This window comes from Lytechinus variegatus, chromosome 12 (assembly GCF_018143015.1).
Source record: "Lytechinus variegatus isolate NC3 chromosome 12, Lvar_3.0, whole genome shotgun sequence".
In the NCBI taxonomy this organism is placed as follows: domain Eukaryota; kingdom Metazoa; phylum Echinodermata; class Echinoidea; order Temnopleuroida; family Toxopneustidae; genus Lytechinus; species Lytechinus variegatus.
Window position 1 is genome coordinate 1,651,784 of NC_054751.1, and position 8,139 is coordinate 1,659,922.

Consider the following 8,139-nt stretch of genomic DNA (forward strand, 5'->3'; position numbering starts at 1 on the left):
TAGAATCTGTATAGATGAAAGGAAAGGTATATAATAGAATCACTGCAATCAATATGATTATAATAATTTTAGACAATTTTGATTCGGGAAGAAGACGACCCAAACGTGACATAATTATTTCTATGAAAAATTGATAACGGACCAGGGGTAACATAAACCTCTCTTTTTAAAACACTATTCGTATTTTCTTCCTTCTTTTGTATTTCACTAGTTGGAATTTCATAGTAGCGGTCGCCCCTATAGACATCGCTGTTATTGGTTATAGTAAAGATTTAAAAAAAATGTTGGAATGCTTGTGCTGGATCATATTAGGAGTCATCAAAGAAGGCGCTGAGGTTTCGATTTGAACAAAATCTGCGAATATTGAGTAATCTGGAGAGCGAATCAGAAAAGGACCAGTGGTATGATTTCCCCTGACAAAGCATGCCCTTAGCAAGGATTTCTTACTGGGGATCTAGGTTCTGTGTCTGCTATGATATTTATATATTTGTTTTATTTATTTTCTTTATTTATTTCTGATATTTGTACATGGTGGCACATAACACCAATAATAAAGTGGTTTTTCATGTGGCCCTGTTAACAAAAGAACAACAAATAATATAAAACATGAGCATATTAGGTAAGTAATGAAAAAGATACAACACAGCAATAAATAGTATGCACAGGCACAAAATATACATGTTATTAAAAAAATATTGGTAACCTTGGGAATTATGTTCATTTGATAATCAAGTTTGACAATTTGAATAAAATTTGTGAATTTAGATTTTGAAGGTGGTTCATAAAATAACATAACAACAAATTAGAACGAAAAAGAAATTACCATAGGCCTACATAAAAAGGGAAAGAATGATTACCAGTCAACACTGATAAAAATGATTTCTATACACATATTTACATTTTTCACTACTTTGATTGCTCACAAGACCGCTGAAAATTGATACATTGACAAGGATCATGTCAAGAAATAAAATATGCATAATATAGTTTCTTTAGAATATAAATATGCTTATATCCTTGGAATTAATTTACACCTCATCTGCAGATAACATAGATTTCAGATTGTATTTAAAACTTTGCAAAGTAGGTGACATTTTGATAGAACTTTCTAGTTGGTTCCATACTGTAATTTCTGAAATTAGAGGACTATGCTTGTAGCTGTCCTAAATTTATGTTTCCATAATCCATCCATTACAGTATGTCTTGTACACTGATCGTGTAGAGAGCTGACATGTTGTAAACTATATGTTTTTAAGTCATGTCATGTCATGTCATGAACTGATTTATACAAGGTCATAGCACTCAAAACTGAAAACGTGTCTGAATAGACATCTAACCTATCCTACTAAACATGTCTTTTGAAAGAACATCAAATCTTTCTCCCAACACATTACATGCAGCTCGTTTTTTTTTTACTTTTTATAATTTGATAGTTTGTCTTTGAAATCTCTCCGACCAAACGGAGGAACAGTAATCAAAATGTGGAAGAACGATGGCGTTGTAAAGGAGTTTCATAGATTTTGTTTGGAACATAACTCCGTGCTCGCTTTATTACACTTTATTATACATATGCCAAATGCCTATAGCGTGTATACCTTGTGACTAGAAAAAAAATCTGTTCGTCGGCCTCTAGTCTCGTCTCAGCCACTATTTGACGTGGAATAATTGTATAGCCAAGTTGCGAATTTCTCAAAAGCCAGTCATTTTAGCCCAAATTTTGACCAAACTTGGAACAAATTGCAACAGATTTTTTTTTATCACAATGCATTTCTGTGAGGTCCCTAGTACAACATACTAAAAGTCCCAAACTTTCCGAATAGGGGAAAGGCATCTAATTTGCATAAATCCAAGATGGCTGCCAAAATTAATTTATAAGCCTTGTCCTTAAAATTGTTTGTACAGATAATGGAAAAATCTTGAAATGAATACGCATTTCACTATTTTTTGTTTTGTAATAGTATTTATTAATCATTCAGTTCAATACAAATCATCGTACAAATACTCATGGTATTAACATAATCATATACAATGGATAAATTCAATAACAAAAATTAACCATTTATAACCAATATAAATTCACAAAATCATACAATAGTTATGTAGAAAATTTATTACTCAACATTGATTAAACTGAATGAAATTAAGATATCATAAATCGATTGCAATCGTTTCCGGGACTGTCCGGTTCATATTTTTCGAAAAAATGTGAGAAATTACGCCAAAATTTCCGTTTTTTCGGTCAAAAATTTGCATGTGCGTTGAAATCTTTCTGTTTTATCATTAGCATCAACAACTAATGTAAAATATCAGCATTCGACAAGAAAGGGGATATATCAACGAAAAAATTGATATGCTTCATAACAGTATTAATGTCTTAACTTGCTTAGAATAGGGGCAAATACATCCGAATGTATATATTATGCGATATTGCGATAAAGTGACACCAAAAACAAACCTCCGTGTCCCAGTCTTTCTTTTATATCGACTACAACGCGATCGCTTGGATGCCTTTGAAGATAGTACAATATATTATATCAGTCTTGCCTCGCCTTTGTTGGTGTGACCAACACGCGTAATGACGTATAGCGATACAAACGTGTTACTTAAATTGATTATGTGGGCAAAGGGCTTTTTCTTCAAAGTAACTTTTATGTTAATGAAATCTATTAGAAAGAGTTAGAGGATGCATTTCTCTGCATTCTGCATGCAATTACGTTCAAGAACATCACAGCATAGTCCCGCAATAGCGTGTCAAAGTTACCCCCCTTACCCGTAGCTCAACTATTAAAAATATCGTGCTTTTTTGGTGCCCCCAATGTGACAAAGCGGTGTTTTGCTACAAAGAAAAAAAAATTATTGTCTAGAAATCACTTGGAGGCAAAATAGCAGGATTTTCTCTATGTGTTGCATATAAAGAAGTGATGGCATAGCAAATCCTACCCTTTCAGGGGTCTTCCGAAGTCACCAACCCCTTTTTGTATATTGCTCATTTCTTGGAAAATTCACACAATTTTTAGCCCCATTGAGGCAATAGGCGTTTCCCCTTTGCAGTAAGCCTATTTAATTGTTTTGTAAGCACTTGGGGATGAAACAATAGATTTGCTTCTATCAGCTAAATTTAAAGAAGTGCTGGCACAGCAAAGTCTATCCCCTTCGGGTTCGCTAAAGTCAATCACCCCTTTTCCATATTTATGGAAAAATCTATAAATCCGGAGCCCTCATTGAGGCAAAAACATGTTTCTGCTACAGTGTATGCCACTTTTATTGCTTTAAAACCACTTGGAAACAAAAGAGTAGCCTTTCTGCTATGTGCTATAAGAAGTGCTGGCACATCAAAGCTTACATCCTTTAGGGAGCTGCTGAAACCCCCCCCCCCCACCCCTTTTGCGTATTTTGTCCCTTTCTTGTAAAATTTTGGAGCCCCAATGAGGTATAGTAGACCACTTTGAAGTACACCACTTTGGAACCACTTGGAGATAACAAAATTAGATTTTCCTCCATCAGCTACATACAGAGAAGTGCTGGCACAGCAAACCCTACCTCTCAGGGGTTTGCCGAATCACCCATCCCTTTTTGCCTATTTTCCCCTCCTTATTTTATTTATAATTTATGGGGAAAATCTGCCAATATGGAGCCCCTATTGAGGCAAACGTTGTTTCTGCTCTATAGCAAACCTCTTTCACTGTTTCGTTACCACTTGAAGATAAAAAAGTAGATTTTCCTCTATCAACTACAATAAAGAAGTACTGGCTCAGCAAAGCCTACCCCCCTTAGGGGTTCCCGAAGTCTCTCCACCCTTTTTGCTTATTTTTGCTCTTTCTTAAAACAAAGTCGCAGATTTTGACCCCCCCCCCCTATTCAGACCAAAGGCATTTCTGCTATATGGTTAAGTCGCTTCTATTATTTGAAACTTAAAGATGAGTAGGTTTATAATCTATCAGCGCATCGACCCCTTCCCTCTTCAGGGGCTCCAAATTGACAGATTTTTCCCATAAATTGGCAAAATACGGAAAAAAGTGTGACTTCGGTATAAAGTTAAATAGTAGTATAATATGATGTGGCAGGTCTAATAGCTACATCTTGTTTTTCTCTTGAACTCTGAGATCGAGCAAGCAGAAAATGTCATTATTTTGATGTACAATGTCACGTGACTAGCATATGATAGTTTCCGTGCCTAGACCCTTTTCTGTTAAAAAATTAATACAGTCCAAACAAAATCAAATTTATGTATTTAATGTTAATAATAACAATGTTCTTGTAGTATAACTCTTTACTTACTGATATTTATGATATAGCGATATTTTGAGGAAGTCAATGTTTATAGTATATCGAGGCCGGAATTGATATGATTTGTAATCGGGTCTGAGTACATACTATACACTAGCGTCGTCTGCTACGTAAACTTAATGGGCGAATATGACCAAAATTAACCATTATGTTTATGCAAATTAGAACACTTTCCCCCATTCGGCTTTTTTCTGGGACTTTTAGTATGGTCTTCTATGGACCTCAAAGAAATGTTCTGCATTGGAATAAATTCTGTCGCAATTTGTTCCAAGTGAAAAGTTAAAATGACTGGACTAAAGGGGATCTGGTTTAGAGTGGAATTTTTATTGTTTCGGCTCCATCTTTTGCCAATAAGAGGGCGGGAAATGTATACATTGACATTTCCCTTGATCGGCAACAGCTGAGAGTTCGTAAAGAATCTAATCCTTGGATTAATGCTGATATCCATGTATTAATGTCAAGGCGAGACAAAATTCATAAAAGATTTTTGTGTGCCAAAAGAATGTATGTCAGGATAATGTAGAAACTGTTAGTAAATGCAACAAATTGTGGTCTGAATTCAAAACTTTAAGGAATAAAGTAACCAGTGCTCTCAATCAAAGTAAAAGTGAGTACTTAAAATCTGAAATAAGCAAATGTAAAGGCGAACCAAAACGTATGTGGAAATGTCTGCGCTCATTTATACCCAAGACAAAAAAGGAATTACCACCCCGGGGGGGGGGGCACTCGACCAAAAAAGTGGTAGGGGTGTGCCGCGGGCGAGACAAAAAACGGGGGCCTTGGAGCGGGCTTATTGTAAAAGGAGGGTCCTCGGAACGGGCTTCGGAACGACAAATGTTTGTGAAAACGGAGGTCCTTGGAACGGACAGCCAGCGTGTGAGTGCGTATGCATCGCTATGGAACGGTCATGCGTGCATGCATGATGCAGCTAGCGCGGCCTCCGCCGGGGGAGCTCTGCGGCCGCTTTCACCAAAATTGCAGCTCATTCAATGCGATCGGAGCGGCGTAACGAAAAATATGCGAAGCTTTGGAGCGGATGCCGAGTGCCCCCCCCCCCGGATTACCACAAACTTTTCATTTGAATGATAAAACGTATGACAGTGATACTACTATATTGCTGATGCATTTAATAAATATTTAATTGAAACCAACTATAACGACCTAGTATATACTGCGACAACTTAAACGGTATAGTTTTTATCCATCAAATTTTCATTTTGACAAAAATAATTCTACCTCTGATAATACTTTTGAATTTGATGTTGTTGAATCTGATTCCGTTAAGAAGATTATAACCAATTTGGATTTAGCTAGGTCAACCGGTATTGATGAAATAAGTGTTAAACTTATAAAATCTGCTGGTGATGTCATAGTCCCCAGCATCACTCAGTTAATAAACTTGTCTTTATCGTCTGGCACTTACCCGAATGATTGGAAACATGTCAAAGTTCTTCCTTTGTACAAAAAAAGGCGACATCAGTGCAATACCCAATTATCGCCCTATTTCCATACTCCCAATTCTTATTAAAGTCTTGGAGAAAATCGTACATCGGCAGCTTTATAATTATCTCGTTTCTAATAATGTGATATCGAAATCTCAATTTGGATTTAGTACTTCCACAGCACTTTGCTGCATTAACCGATACCTGGATACGTGCTATTGACGATGGTAAAATCATTGGTGACATTAAAAAATTTTATTGATCTAAAACGAGCATTTGATACAGTTGACCCATCAATTATGTTAGCAAAGCTGAAGAAAATAGGTTTGTCTGATGGCTCATTATCTTGTTTTAAATCCTATCTTACGAATAGAAAACAACAAGTTTCAATGAGACAAACTATATCAAATAAACGTTCCCTTTCCATTGGAATTCCCCAAGGCTCGATCCTAGGACCTCTTCTTTTTTATATTCATTGACGATGTGGTCCGTGTCCTAAAGGATGGAAATGTAATCATGTATGCAGATGATACCACTCTGTACGTCACCGGTAGTTCTATTCAAGAAGTAGAATATAAATTACAACTTGAATTTAATTCTATATGCAAATCGATTCCAGATAACAAATTATATCTAAAAACAGAGAAAATAAAAGTCTTGGTCTTAGGGAGTAAACAAAAACTTCATATATATAGAAATTATTGTATTCACATCAACCATAATGGTAACGAGATAAGTCAATGCTCTAGTATCAAATGTCTTTGTGTTATAATTAATAGACATCTTTTGTGACATGATCAAGTAGATTCTGTTTGTAAAAAAAAAATTTGCAGGACTTGCTATGTTAGGAAGAATTCGTCCTTTTGTAGAAAATGATACTCTGGAATCATTATATTTGTGCCTAATTGAATCACAAATGAATTATTGTTGTGAGATATGGGGAAATCGTTTTCAGATACATGCGGATCGAATTACCAAACTCCAAAAAGAGCAGCCCGTTTGATCCTTAGATGTCACATATATACCCCATCCAAAGAAATGTTTTCAAATCTTGATTGCACGACCTTCAAGTATAGAATCATTTATTTTCGATATACAGTGCGTATCGAAAAAAAGTTTACACTTAGAAAAAATCCTGTAAAATTATATATTTGTAATATCCTGAAGATTTTTCCACATTTTAACACTGGTACAGATCCATTAAAGCAAATTATGATATAACTGTCGAAAAATATTTCCGATTGAGCGAGCACCACTTACTTTTGAAAAGCTAGTGAAAAATGATTTGCGCAGAACTTTGAAATAGTATGCGAATAAAAGTAGACCTTAATCATAAAGAACACGTTTAATTTAGCTAGTAAATTGATTTGAAGACATATTTTATCTTTTATAACTTGTTTCCTTGCCCAAAACACTTCGAAGAGTGCATTGCGTCCCATCCCACTCCCCACACACTAAGGCCATCTTGACGATATTTGCTTTACACTGAGCTGTGATTTACATGAAATGGCTTAGGCTTGATTTTCATTTTGTTACTGATTCTCAAGCTTCGGAAAAGTTTGGATAAACAAGTATTAAATGAAAAATGACATGTAAACGCACTTTAAATGATAAAAACTTAGTGAAAAAATGCTGGAGACGTCTAATATAAACTTTTGTTCAGATTCAGGTATGTCCTCAGATCCAGCTGGCACAAAAAAAGGGTAAAGGTTGTGCTTACTTCATGGACCCTCCAGGACATTATATACTTTTGCTGAGTCAATGAATAAGATGTAGGCCTAGACTATGTAAAACTCGTTTGTGTGAGTGGGGAGGCTTGTAAGGGTGTGTGTGTTTGTGTGCGTGGCTCACATATACGTCATGAATTTTGTTTTTTATTATTTGTTCAAGTTTTATTTTCCATTTCCATTATCGACATTACAAGCAAATACAAATCATATATTAAAAATGATATCGCATTTAATCTAAGAGAAGATCTTACAACCTGATGGTATTGAATCATTGTGGATTGACATTCTATTACCACATACAAAGCCTATTACTTTAGGTGTAGTCTACAGACCCCCCAGAGACAATCACTTTATTGATTCTCTCCATGATATATTGGACATATTAACAAAAGATGATGAGGTTATTCTTTTAGGGGACATGAATATTTGTCTATTACAACAATCAGCACTGACCAAAAGATACAAGAATATTTTGAATTTATATGGTTTGAGCCAACTTATAACAAAACCCACCCGAACTACACCTACCACTTCTTCATTAATAGACCATGTAATTTGTAGTAAAGAAGAAAATATTTGTCAAAGTGGTGTCTTTGAAATTGGCTTAAGTGATCACTTTTTAACGTCTTGTTCAAGGAAACTTATCAGGCCTGTATTCGGGCAGCATAGAACTATAATCA